Source organism: Parus major, chromosome Z, assembly GCF_001522545.3.
Source record: "Parus major isolate Abel chromosome Z, Parus_major1.1, whole genome shotgun sequence".
NCBI lineage: Eukaryota > Metazoa > Chordata > Aves > Passeriformes > Paridae > Parus > Parus major.
In genome coordinates this window covers 41,021,260-41,035,470 of record NC_031799.1, presented here as the reverse complement: position 1 = coordinate 41,035,470, position 14,211 = coordinate 41,021,260, and the positions used below count along the sequence as shown (strand labels likewise).

Genomic DNA, 14,211 nt, shown 5'->3' with positions numbered 1-14,211 from the left:
ATTTCTTTGCCATACTTCTAATTTAAGACTTAAGAAAGATAAATTTTAAGATAACTTTAGAACAAAAAAAAACAGCTAATAAAATAAAAGTTGAGTGGGGACAGGGTTAGAGGGCATAAACACATCATCCCTGACTACAAAAACCTTTATGGCTAATGAAATTTAAATTCACTTTAATTCTGATGTGTTTCAGATCAGGCTACTCTTCAGAGTATTGTTTTGTCTCAGATTAATCTCAGTATTTTCTACACACTCTTCAGGATGATTTGGCCAGAAGCAAGATCTTAAAAGGAAGGGTGTGTGTGTGTGTGTGTGTGAAATCCACTGGTTGCAATTTAGATGAAATGTCACTGTTGGCACTGGTGAGGGACTGTCTCTTAAATCTTCAGAATGAGAAGGCCTGCTATACAGCAAGTTTCTAAAATAAGAAGAATATTTCTCATTTATGGAAGGAACAGCAGAAGGATTCTTATAATCTCTTATATTTCACAGGTTATTTCTTTATAATTGTTTCAGAAAACAATGGCCTGATTTACTTGCACAAATAGGTTACTGTTGGTATACTTCAGGCCAGGTTTCTCTGTCCCATTTTCTAATAAGTGAAGAATATTCAAAGTTTTGCAAGGTACGAAATGTTTGGACTGATACAGCATCTCTCTGGCATTCACAGAGGCAAATAATCACAAAAAACTTCTTACCAATTTTGGAAGAATATCTGAATTTGAGATGGCTGTTCTCTTTGGTTGGAATTTCAAAATCTTGCCTTCTTTTTGGGAATGTAGTACCCTTCTAGGATCAGTAATGGAGTAGAAGTCAATGCTTGAATTCGGTTTTCTCCTCCTCTAAGTTCTTCCAGGTGCACAGACAGTGCAGTGTTTTTCAAGCCAGTGCAGTCAAAAATGTGAAGCTGTAAAATGGAGATTAAGCCCCATAGGGTTGAGTGTAAGGCTTCACCTTTAAGAGTGCTGAAGGAAGTGCAGCTGGCTACCCAAGAGAGGCGCTTGAGCATAAAAGCAAAAGAGGGTCTTAGGTGCAGCTCTCCCCTTAGTCTTTAAATTTGACTTTTAAGGAAGCTACAAATGCATGCAAATATCGGACTTATCCTACATGAAAGAAAAAAATATTACGCAAATACGTAAGAAAAATAGGCACCCACTTCCCCTCAGGCAGCTTCCTCATCAACCCAGCAGGGTACTCCTGACATAGCACAAGAGTTTAGTACCTCATGCATTTCATGCATACAAGGAAGCAAAACATTCTCTCAGCACAGATGAGCAAAACTAAGGAAAATTCACCTAGAAGGTGTTAGAAAAAATCTGTGCTAACAATACTGCTACACCTAGCTTAATTCTATTTCACCTCATATGTAGACAAGGATGAAGAGATAATAATTGCTATGTTGAAAAGTTTGCCAAGAAAAGAGTATAATATTACTGAGGCAGTGATCTCCATTCCAACACAAAAAAAAAAAAAAATAAAAATAGGAAAATGGATCTTTCTAAAAAGACCAGACTGTAGTGTGGTGGGAGACAAGCATTTCTGATTGATTAGTTTACTCCTTCATGTAAAATGGAAAAATGACTGAAATGTGATAGAAGATCAAGAGTCTGCAGTGGTGAAACAGTACTACCAAAAAATGTTCCTTATTTGAGAAGTTATTTTTTATCTTTTCTTGTTTTTCAAGGTAGTGTTCTGTGAGCAAGGTATGAAAGTAAAGAAGCACAGCTTAAAGCAAATGTCTTGCATGCATACTTGTGTACAAGGCTCATTAGACAGTGCTGAATGATGAAAATATGCTTACTGAAACAATTTGTTCCAGAACAGAGGGATATTTTAAGCACCTGTGAAACTTCAAATTATACACAGGAAAACATTAATAACAAAAGAATGTGCATTTTTCTGAAGCTCCTAATTAATTAGGATTATTGGAATCAAGATGTGTGCCTCTGAGAAAAGCAGTACAAGTTTTTTTAAGATTAATCTCTACATTTTCAACTTATGTAATATACCTGAAAGCTAAAAGAAATTCAGCATGCACAGAATTCGAAATACACATTTGATGGTGACTCGATGTACTATATTAAATATTTTGGCAGTTTCAGGACTTAAGGAGAACCTTAAAGGTATACTCCAGACTGATGTACACTTTGACATAATTAGCATTGAAGTATTACAAATCCATTACTACCTCACTTTTAAAGAAACTAAATTTGAAGAAGTTTAACATAGAAAATGGATTTGAATTCCTAGTCTATTCTCATTTTTGCATCCTTAAAATCACCTTGCAATGTGTGTAGGCAGCTCAATGGTGGTCTTAATTTGATCATCAGATTACCTCTAAATGTCTCCTTTACCTTTTTGCATAAACATGAAGACTTAATTTCTATCCACACCTTAGGAGAGGAGTTTTTATGAGCAAATTATTCAGAAACAAAGGAAGATCACAGCAAGTGTCTAAAAGGAAGTCATTAGGGCAGGAAGTGAAGCAGAATATAATTTTATCAAGTAATTCAAACAAACTAGAATTTGATCAGGACACTAGAGTGAACTTACTGACCAACTGAACAACATTTGAAATCCTGTGTAATTCAGCTGGTAATACTGGTGATTTTGCAACTTTTGTAGACATCTTCAAACAACGTCCTATTCATCACACTGAAGGGGATGTACTGTAGTACTGTCTAAAAGGGAAAAGTGACACATTTCTTTGAGTTGCTGACCTTCCTCAGGGGAGTGTCCTAGTTGAGTACTGATGCTTAGGGCACTGTGTCTCAGTCTGCACCTACTGTGTCTCAATTCAGCTTACAGTCCTACAGCAACATTTCCATCACTCATGCTTGGGTCTCCTTCTCCATGTGTTTTCTCCAGCTTTTCCATGAAAAGTTTTCCTCATACAATCAAACACTCATCTCTTAATTCTGTAACCTTTTACTGACAATCTAAGCTATGCTGCTTTGTTTTTCACCCTGTACTTCAGACTCTAAAAATACGCCTTCTTCATGTCCAAAGACTTTGCTGTTATTCCACACATGCTCCTGGCCAGTGCTGACAGATATACAAAGCATGTGGTAGTTTTTAGCAAGTTTCATTTTTATTATTTCTTCAACACTGGGTTCTTTCCTTAGCACTTCTATATAGTAAAAAAAACTTGTGTTTTTTTACCCTCTGGTGTCAAGTTCCATATTTTACTTTAACAGTTCAGTTTCAGAAGCATTTCCTTTCTTTCAGATATTTTTGATTTTTTGTGATGCTTTCAGGGTGACTGGTGTTTCTGCTAAGGTTTTTTAAACACTGAGATGTACTCTTTACCAGAAACATAGCTTAATTAAAATCTCTCTGGGAAAATTTAGGAATGTGGTAGCTTTGTCCCAGAAGACTTTTCTGATGGGGAATTCAAAACCTGTATCTAACAATATGATCAGTGAGTTTTGGGATTGCCCAGTCTGTAACAGATTTGTGTTTTATCATTACTATGATAGTTAGTGGCCTAGCTAGCATCTTTCTCAGCTTAAGAGGAAACAGTTTATGCCCTCATTCATGTAAATCCTTAGCATTTTGGCCATATCAAAACAAAAAATTGCTTACTAAACAGGTGGAATTGGTATTTCATCTACTAGATTTAGGGAAAACACATTTATCTCCATTGCTGTATGAAGGAGCCATTCATAAAATGAACTGAAAAAGAGTATCACAAACACACCTAAAATCATCATTAGATTCAAAAAACTGTGATTTAAAAAATATTTTCCTACAGATTAACTTTATGGAGTCATCTTAATCAATACTGAAGACAGATAGATAAATGTGTTTTTCTCCACTGGAACATGCCAGAAATGCCCTCATTTACTCCAAACTGCATCTGACATTCTGATACCATCAGACTACTCCAGGCACTCCAGCTATTGAAATATTTCCTGAGGAAAAACTACTTGACCTGTCAACACAATTACTGCCCTATTATAAGGCAAACAGATGCTTAGAAAAAGTACCACAGCATTCATGTTCTGTTCAGGGCTTTTCTATAAAAGCTTCTATACTGAGCTCATGCAGGAACATTCATAACTAAAAAAGCATTCTTCACTGATGATAAGACTCTATTGTCTCTCTTATACAGCACCTTTCTTTTGGGACTCTCATGTCTTTGGCAATCTTTCCACATAGTTTTCCTCTAATAAGGTTTTTTCTGCTTTCATCTTTTAAAAAGCTCAGAACACTACTGTGAGAGAAAAAAAAAGCCAGGTGTTTATAGATTACAATAATTCTTTCCCTGGAAGCAAAAATCCTATGATTTTCACACATATTAAAAATAGAAACAAAACCCCAAAAAACCCAAAACCGAAACAATTTTTTTTCTCCTTTTACAAAAAGAAAAAACAAAACCACTTACACAAAAATATGAACATTATCTTCAATATCTTTACCATGTAATCATCCCCTTACCTCCTTTTCCACTCTTACACTGTCACAAATGCAAACACTGCCTCTTGCTAAACACATCTCTTGTCAAAGCAAGAATTTCAGACCTCAAATGGGTGGCATTATTTGTATGGGGAAGCTTGCTCCCTTTTGGACAAAGTACTCGAATGTGATCGATTCCTATTAAACCACCCTATAAATAGTGGAACCACTGGGATGAGATACATCAGCAGGAAAACATTTAAGATACTGCAGGCAGACCTCTTCAGAAAATCTCCCATTTTCCTGCTGTGACGAGATGTGAACAAACTTCTGTGGACACAGACAGATTTTCACTAAGACCAGCTGCAGCTCTGTAGAGACTGCAGAATAGTTACAGGTATAATTGCTTCTTTCCAAGGCTGGGGAGAAAAAAAAAAGGCGGGAGGGAGTGGTGGGAAGCAAGCCTGTGTTGAGGTGCAGTTAGAAAAGTCTTACTCAGGCATCTCAAACTACCTCCCTTCAGGAACTACTGAGACATACATACATACATACATATATAAATACACACACACATATATATATGTATTGTTCCTTTATGGTTTTCTTTCAAACATATATTTCCTTTCCAGAACTACAGTAAAAAGTAAAATTCCTTTACATTCCATAGATCCCACGATGACTGCACAGAGGGAGCTGTGACATGACCTTACAAAATCAGTGAAAATATGTGAAGGGCAAAACAAAAAAAATTATCATCTTTCTTGCAAGAAACCACTAAAATCACTAAAAAGAGATTGAACTGCTTAGTCAATGGCCTGCATATTTTCAGGTTCAAAGTTGCAGTGACATTAAATATGACGGCATAGCATGTTGCCAAGTTGAATATATTTTCATTTTTACAGAAGAGTTTTTACAGAGATAGCAATAAAAAAGTTTTTGGACAAGATAGTGATAGCACAGTAAAACAAAGACACATCTAACTATCACTAAATTTCCCCCTAGCCCCAAATTACTTCAAAATCTTCTTTCAAGGTTCACTATGGTCTATTGCTTTTCACAACTCAGAAAGAAGTTTCCAGACAAAGATCTATCAGTGTTATCCCAAAAAACATTAATTTAAAACATTCTTCTTTTTCCAGGAAGGCAAAACCTGGATTATCTGTCCAATTTCCAAACACATACAAAAAAATATCTTGGGCGGAGAGCTGATGGCACTCTGTATTTTCATTACCATGAAAACTGATCCAGAAGGATCAGTGTGCATGGATCCACAATGCATAACTTTGTTTTTCCTTCCTTGTGACATTTTTAGCAAATTTGCTGGTATAAAAGACATCTCAGAACTAAAGCATCATGAATTCTAGAAGAAAGTTGCTACAATCAAACAGAAGTTCAATGAAAAGCTTCATCCACTAAAAAAAACAACCCAGGAGAAATTAAACATTATTATAGTAGTCTTGAAATTTTATAGCCTTACAGGACTAAGAAAAAATGCTACATTTCATTCAAAGTTTCAGGTAAAGACCACTATGGTCATACTAGATGGTAGACCCAAAAGATAGGTTTATTTTACATTCCAGTGAGTGTCTTCATTTAACTTTTTTAAAACCAATAATTGTTGCAGGCTGGCATTTCCGAAACGATTATGAAGGTATAAACTCCCCTTCTTTGTGCAGGTCTGTCTCTACTCTCTACTTATTTCCAAGTCTAGAGGCTACAGATGATCTTAGTTTCTCAGCCGTGAATATTAGCCTTCACTTAGTGTTAAGCACACAACAAGTCAACAGCACTTGGACCCCATCATACTTCATTCCTTATCGGACATTTACTGGTCTATCTTTAGAATTGCTGAAATCTTTGCTGAATAGATGCCTCAATGGCTGGCCCCATGAGTCAGAGTGGCAAAATTAGGCAGGTTCCTCTTTCAGACCGTTATTTTGTCATCTGAAACAGTCTGCATAAATATATATAAAGTCTGTTTTATATATAAAGCACAGAAATTATTTCAGGAACAAAAATAACTTGCATTTCATACTCCTGGAATAGGCAAGCTCTACAGAACTGGCCAAGCCTTCTCAGTGCCACTTCCTAGAATCTATAAAAACCATGCCATGTTACCTTTTTTTTCGAAAAAAGCTTCTGCTAGGAGCACAGACCAGGTAAATGTTCTCTTACAGACACACTGTAAGCACCATGTCTTAGTGATGAAGATAATTACACTCAGAAAGAATTGACACCCACACAGGTATGGAAAAAAGGCCAAGTATTTATATCTGTTTTTTGAAAGGAAGATGTGATACTAACTCACACAGAGAGGCTGACAACATTAAGAATCAGTTTCTTAAAATCTATCTAATAATTAGAAATACAGAAACATTGCATTGTTTGAGTTAGAAGGCACCTTAAAGATCCCTTAGGTCCAACCCCCCTTTTACGGGAAGAAACACCTTTCACCAGACCAGGTTGCTCAGAGCTCCATACAATATAGCCTTGAACACTGCCAGGGATGGGGCATCTACAACTTCTCTGGGCAACCAGTCCAAGTGCCTCAACACTCCCCCAGTAAAGCATTTTTAATTTAACAGCATTTTTGTTAGGAAAGGAATGCCTCTCTTAAAAAGTACTATCATCCAGCAATTGCACCAGCTCTTCCTGACTAGGGTTTACGAGGACACGTAAAAGACAGACTGCATGGCAAAAGAGACTATCCATAACACAGTGCATCAGCCAATCACCCATCTAGAAGACTAAGTCTGTATCTCTCCCCATATCAGCCTTTATCATCAGGACAAACTGCACAGATAAAATATACTTCTCATTGATATAACTCATTTTAGTCAGCAAACAAACTGAAACCTAACCTCTCCTCTCACATAAAACATAGAAAGTTCCAGAAACACTACACACAGAGAGATGGGTATTAGCCTTCTCCTCCCATCCTGCAAAGTAAGCCCATTTGTAACCCCTGAACCAACTAAATACTCTTGACAAGGCAAATTTATCAGTCTGGGCAGAAAGAGGATGCACCTGGCCTCTGTTTGTTCTGGGCCAATAGGCAGTATTTCCCTATCTCTTGCATGACAAACTGCCCGGCTGGAAAAAACAGCTCTTCGACAGGCCTCTTTATTCATGGTGTGTTCTCCACACAGCATCAACAGCTACATCTCTAAATGGTCCATTGATAATTGTCACTATGGATGGTTGCTATGTCAGGATAAAAAAAGACACCTCCATTTGGTGAAACTTGTCTCTTGAGAGTCGGAGGCAAGTGGATTTCACACTAGCAACATCCTGCCCTCAACACAATGCTGCTTCCAAGTGAACACAGCTCTGCATACTCTTCAGAAGGCATGTTCCAGTGGGTTTGAGTTTACTCATCCCATACTGGACGGTTTCCCCTGCACTTTTCTGCATAGAAATACCTGCAGACCAGATCTTTGATGCATTTATTGGATGATGACTGTCACACAGTTGTTAAGGCTGAGCTCAGCTGAGGGAGCATGAGATTTCTTGCCAACTGTGCCTGGTAACTGAGGATGGAAAGTTTACTCAAAGCCTCCCTCAATGACCACCTCAACTCTGGAGTGTCAAAACTGTTCACAGCAGTGCTCTACCACTTGATACTTATTTTAAGTAAGTGATCGTTTTCACTTCAGAGCAGCAAAATGCTCACTGATTCAAAATACAGTTAATCCAGTTATCTGAGTTACAAAAATAATCTTAAACACCCTGGTTGCTTTACTAACTCTTGAGCAAACCACTGTGGAATTCATATGAATTCTATGAAATGCAGCAGCGACACTGATAATTTTATGCCAAAGTGTACAATATTAGTGCTGCTTCCTTTGCTAAACATTCCCCATATTTCAGATATTGAGCAACTGGGTTTAACAAAAACTGTCCCTGCCCATGGTAGTGCAATTGGAGACAATGATCTTTAAGGTTCCCTCCAACCCAAACCTTTCTGTGACTCTGTGATACCAAAGATTACCACCTTGACAAAATTTTAGGTTTGGAGTTTTTTTGCATAGATTGAACTACTTGATTCAAGTTATCAAATTTGGTCTCTTCCCAGAGTAGGAACTTAACCATAAGAAACTGCTTATTACACACATACCAGCCTCATTTTCTATGTTCTCTCCATAAAAAATGAAAATATTTTTTTTTCTTTCAGTTGATGCTTTTCTGTAATGCACTTTACAAGAATTTTAGGGGGAAAGGATTGTCTTTATAGCAATTTCTAAACTCAGTTTTTGAATCTAGCTGAAGAAAATCAACTTTTCAGGCAACCCTATCAAAAATCAAGAAATCCATTTTGCAAAAAATATGTAGACATTATTTTAAAGTGAGCCAATTTTGAAATTGATACTAGAACTTTTAAAAGCAGAACTACATACTCAGTGGTCAGCAGCAACACACATTTTAGCATTTAGATCTAGCATACCCCACGTTCTCAGTCACACTGGCTTTAGCTAAGACACATACTGTCTCTATATGTTCTGGATTCTATTTCTTCTATAGGCTCTGGTCTTAGAAGTTTTGTGGTTTCCTCCTCTTTTTCCCCCCAGTCATTTATTTCATTATTTTATATAAACACAGGAGAAAAATAAGATAATGTCTCTGCAAGAGGGTAGTGATAGGCTGTGGCTCATGCATGAAATGGTGACGCCCTACTCATTTCATTGAATCTGTTGTTTAAGATAAGGATTTATGATATTAAAATACTTGAGCAATTGCCTGTTTTCTTGCTACATATCCTACTCTAACACTTCCTGAATGTGTTTTCTCTAGTTGCCTCCAATCACAATTGTGTTTCCTGTCAATTTCAACTCTACCCCTAGCCTAGATATTGTCTCAGGGATTTACAGGGCTGGATTTACATACTACCATGCCAAAAGTCCTGCTTCTTTATCAAAGCTTTTAGCACCTCATATCTTACTTCTGCTCAGTGTCATAACTGAAAAATTTCTTGTGCTCCCTCTTTCTATTTTTAAAGGAGGAAAAGTTTTTGGAAATTTTACTGGACATTTTGTCCACTCAAGACACCCAAAAATCCATATCTGTTTGGAGGAATGCTATCTCAAAGCAAATGTGGACAAAACTGGAGAAATGACTACGTAGCCCTAGCTGGCCAACCAACATATTGAGACCTTGGTTTACTACACACTGAGTGATAGTGAAACTGGACAAACTATCTGTAATCATACTCCTGTACACTGGTTATTTAGGTTCTAATACATGTAAATTTTTAATTATTTGCTCTGGTACCTGGTATAAAGGGAAGGCTTGCAGCATTTTACATGCCATAGAATCATAGGGTGGCTTTTGTTGGAGGGACCTAAAGATCATCTTGATTCAATGCTCCTTTCATGGACAGAAACACCTTTCACTGGATCAAGTTTTCTCAGAGCCCCATACTGAGGGCCAGCCCCAGCCTGGCCTTGGACACTTATAGGGATGGGACATACACAACTTCCCTGGGCAAACTGTCCCAGTGTCTCACCACCCTCACAGTAAAGAATTTCTTCCTAATATGTAATCTAAACCAACTCAGTTTTAAGCCATTCTACTTGTCCTGTGGCATTCATTGTCCAGTCACCACAGGCTCCTATAAAATATCTCTCTATCTTTCTTGTGGGTTTCCTTCAGGCTTCAATTGCAAGGCTGTAACCAGGTTATCCTGAACCCTTCTCTTTTCCAGGCTGAGCAATTCCAATCCTCTCAGCCTCACAGAAAAAGTGCCTCACAATAATCAGTCTGTTGATAATCTTTGTGGCCTCCTCTGGACTCACTCCCACAGTTCCATGTCCTTCCTGTGCTGGTACCCCAGAGCTGGATGCAGGGTTCCAGGTGAGCTCTCACCAGAGCAGAGCAGAGGGACAGAATCCCCTCCCTCCCCTGCTGCCCACACTGCTCTGGATGCAGCCCAGGACACGTTTGGCTCTCTGGGCTGGGAGTGCCCATGGCAGGGTCATGTCCAGCCTCTCACCCACCAGCACCCCCAAAGCCTTCTCACAGGGCTGTTCTCCATCTGCTCAGCCCCAGCCTGTGCTGATACTGGGGGTTTGCCCTGACCCAGATGCAGCACCTTGAACTTGGTCTTGTAAATCTCAAGTTCCAATGGCCCTACTTTTTGAGTTTATCCAGGTCTGTCTGGATGGTATCCCAGCCTTCAGGTGTGTCAAGTGCACATCTCAGCTTGGTGTTATCTAAAAATTTCTTGAGCATGCACTTGATCTTTTGTCTGTCATTAATGAAGATATTAAATAACACTGGTCCAAACATAGATATACTGAAGCCACTTTATAACACTAAGATCTCTGTGAGTTTCAAAACTATTTTTACCTTTTATTTAATTTTTAGAAGAGCCCCTCTTAAGAAGTATCATTAATGATTGTATGTAAAGGCACAGGAAGTTATTTCAAATTTGGAATGCATACACAAACTACAAAATTGTATTTCATTTCTATGAGGTAAGCAATATTTCTGGGTCAAACACAATATTTATTAATTAATTATCATTTGCTACAGCAAATACTCTATTTTTTCTTTTTGTTTCAGGGGCATACAGGCTCCTTTGCACTTCTTGTATTTGCAATGCTGATGTTTTCCAATCACCCCAACATACAATGAAGAAGTCAGTGGGAAATGTTTCCTTCTGCTTAACTGTTTGCCTTCACATTACTCTGTGTCTTGAAATTAAAAGGTAAACAATATTAGCTATGTACCCTTGCTGCTGGAACCTTAAAATAAAATGCAAATACTAAGCAAGAGGTTTGTGATCCAAATTATTTTACCATGCCTCAAATAAATATTAATAACTGTATACTGTACTATCCTATGCCATACAAAAGATTAGGGAAGGATACTGCAAAGCCCAAGGTTTCTTTTTCTCATGAGAATGGTTGAAAGGTTTAAATCTAACTATAGAAATTAATGATGTTTTTCTGTAAAAGCAGTACAGATATTAAGAAACATTTTTTGTAAAGGCATTTCTAGAAATGCCAGCTGAGACATCTAGTGAGCTGCCCTTTCTTCTTCCACCTGCAAGTCCATCTTCAGCTCTGTAACAGATACTTTGGGTGGGGTAGCTATCCTTGCCCTAGTGGAGCAACTCACTTAAGCACAAATTTACATTCAAGAAAAAAAGAAGTAATTTTCAGAAGCGGCTAGTGGTTTGTGTCAAGCACAACATAACAGATTAGAAGACTCATTTAGAATGATTTTTCTGTGACTATTACTCACATTCATAGATAACTCTTGTATTCCTTGTAAATATGATATAAACCCGGACAAGTTCCCCTTTTCAGCTGTGCTATTCTGGAGCTAAACACATGCAGCTGATGGCAGATTCTGGCACAGTCTGTGTACACAACAGATCCTGGGCCCTGGCCCAAAAGTCTACAAAGTTGGAAAAATGATAACACTACCTAGAGTTTTAAGTAGATTCAGATCCAAACAGAATTTCTAACAGTCATAGTGTTCAAATCAGCAGTGGCATTTGACTTATTGTTTTGGGCTAAATATTGGATCTTGGAAAAGGACTACGAAGAAAAGAAGAAGTGTAATTTAAAAAAAGGAGAAAATTATCATTGAGAGACCATAACTTCTGTACACATCATGCATTTCAGAAGTGATTTCTTCCATTTCCAATACTTCTGTCCTAACAGATTCAGAAGAAAAGATGGGAGAGTAAAGAAATTACTCTAGATTTTTTATTTTTTTTTTATTTTTTTTTGGCCATTGGTATCTTGAAAGATGCTTACAACAAGCATATAACTTCAGTCTTCTGTACTGTTATTTTGTGCTCAACATTAACTGCTCGCTAATTCTGAAAATAAATTTGTTTTTGTCTTCCTGTAACTTCGGATCTAATTCTGCTCTTGTATCAGAATTGCAACAATGTGCAAAAGGGAAAGCTACACAGTTCACCCTTGCTTAGACAGTGCTAAAATTTTTTAACTGAAGAAAAACCAGAACATACCACCTGTATTTCTCATGGTATTTTGTAGCGATTGCAAGAGATTGTGAAAAGCAAAAGAATGATATACTTTTATCTATTCCAGCCATTTTTTAAGAATCACAGCTTTCAAACTCTTTAGTTAAAATATACATATCTATGACTATAATCTTTCTCCCTCACAAGATTACTGTGACAATACAAAGAACATTCAAACTTCCTTATTTATCTCTCAATGCTCAACAGAAAAAAAAAAAGAAAAGTCACAGTTCCTCAAAGGGAACTGTCTCAGTCTACCCTGCTACTCTGTATGGCCTTCAAGCCTGTAAAATTACAGAGCTTTTCATGCTGAAACCGCATGCATCTGTACCGGATGGTTGCATCCATGGATTACTCCGTGGATTCAACCCAAGGACTCAGGACATCTAATCTGGATAAAAAGAGCATGAAAGAAACCTAATGGAAAAAAAAAATATTAAAAAAATACTATAAACTGTTAATGCTCTAAAAATTAATAATTTCATTTTAATTTACTTTAAATAATTGTTTTACAAAATATTGTGTAACTTGGCTAGACTAGGACTCAACTTGCCACTCTCATAAGGGACAGTTTCATCTAACCATAGCCCAAATTTTGTCCAGAATAACATCAGACTAATCTAGACAGCTACAACATAAAGTGCATGCAAAAAGTGCTAACAAAGATAACTGCAGAAATAATGCTGGCAGTGAAATGAAGTGAAATTTCTCGGGCACAAGGCTTGTAGAATCGACTACTTTCAGCGCTTCCAGTGATACAATAATCATAGTTGTTTTCTTGGAAACAAAATAGGGAAGTTTGGTAAGAAAACTCGCATTTTAAAAGGTTTTTTTCAGGCACAAATCTTTCACAGGCACCATTCAGCCAGTAGCCCTACTTCTGTGTACACTTGTCTCTGTTTAAAACCTGCCACCACAGTAACGTCTCTAGACAAAGCAAAATCAATTTTCTTTTGCACCTAAGTTTTAGATTCAAACTTCTGAGACGCTGGGCTGGTGGTATTTATTTTTCGAAGCACTTCAGTACGGGAAGGTTTCAGGCTGGTGGTGCGTTTCCAGCCAGCCGCCCGCTCCCACCCCGACACGAGTGCCCCTCTCTGCCGCCGCTCCTTAGAACCCTCCTGTGTCCAAGCTCTTCACCCTCCTTCCCACCCGCTGCTGAGCGCCCCGGCTCTCCTTTCTGTCGGTGCCCACGACACCCCAGCCCCGCAACGGGGGCAGCAGCGCCGCCCGCTCCATGGCCCTGTCGGAGTCCCCGGCGGGGAAGGGGCGGTGGCGCCGGGCCGGTCGCTCTCGGGCTCCCTGTGCTGGCGGCCGGGGCCGCTACTCACCGCTGCCTCAGGGGCACTCGGCTCCGCGCCGCCGCCTCCTCCCGGCGGGCAGCCCTCGGGCGGGCGGCTCTGCCGTGCCGAGCCGTGCCGAGCCGTGCCGAGCCGTGCCGAGCCGTGCCGAGCCGTGCCGCCGGAGCGGGGCCGGACCCTCTCTGTCTCAGCGCCGCCGGATCCGCCGCTTCCTCGTTTTCGCTCGCAGCCGCGGCCACTTCCTCAGCGGTGTGGGCGAGCGCTCCCTCCTGTCCAGCGGGCGCGGCCGCCGTGTCCCCGGGCTCCTCTTTCGGGCGGTGGCCGGGCACCGCTGCCGCCCCCGGAGCCGCCGGAGAGGGACCGTCCATCTCCTCCGGAGCCCGCTGCTCGGGGCGCCGTGAGGCGGGCCCTTGGTGCGGCCTGACGCGGCCGTCCTCGGGACCCCGCGGTGCCGGGTCCCCTTGGGACCCCAGGCTCGGGCTCCTTGTAGCGCCTCCCGGGCATCTGGCTTTG

At 39.5% G+C, this 14,211-nt stretch overlaps 1 protein-coding gene across 3 annotated transcripts in view; it reads right to left on the bottom strand.

Annotated features, from left to right (window-relative positions):
- SYK (spleen associated tyrosine kinase) overlaps positions 1-13,836 on the bottom strand; it is a 50,065-nt gene extending 36,229 nt beyond the window's left edge. Inside the window, exons 1-2 of one of the 3 annotated variants that reach the window (XM_015652445.2) lie at positions 13,729-13,833; positions 699-907 (exon numbers count right to left, since the gene is read on the bottom strand). The gene's annotated coding sequence lies outside the window, so the exon portion shown is untranslated. Of the gene's footprint in view, positions 1-698; positions 1,023-13,728 lie in introns of those variants that run through there. The other 2 variants (XM_015652447.3, XM_033520508.1) reach the window with 2 other exon arrangements.
- Positions 13,837-14,211: the final 375 nt, after the last annotated feature.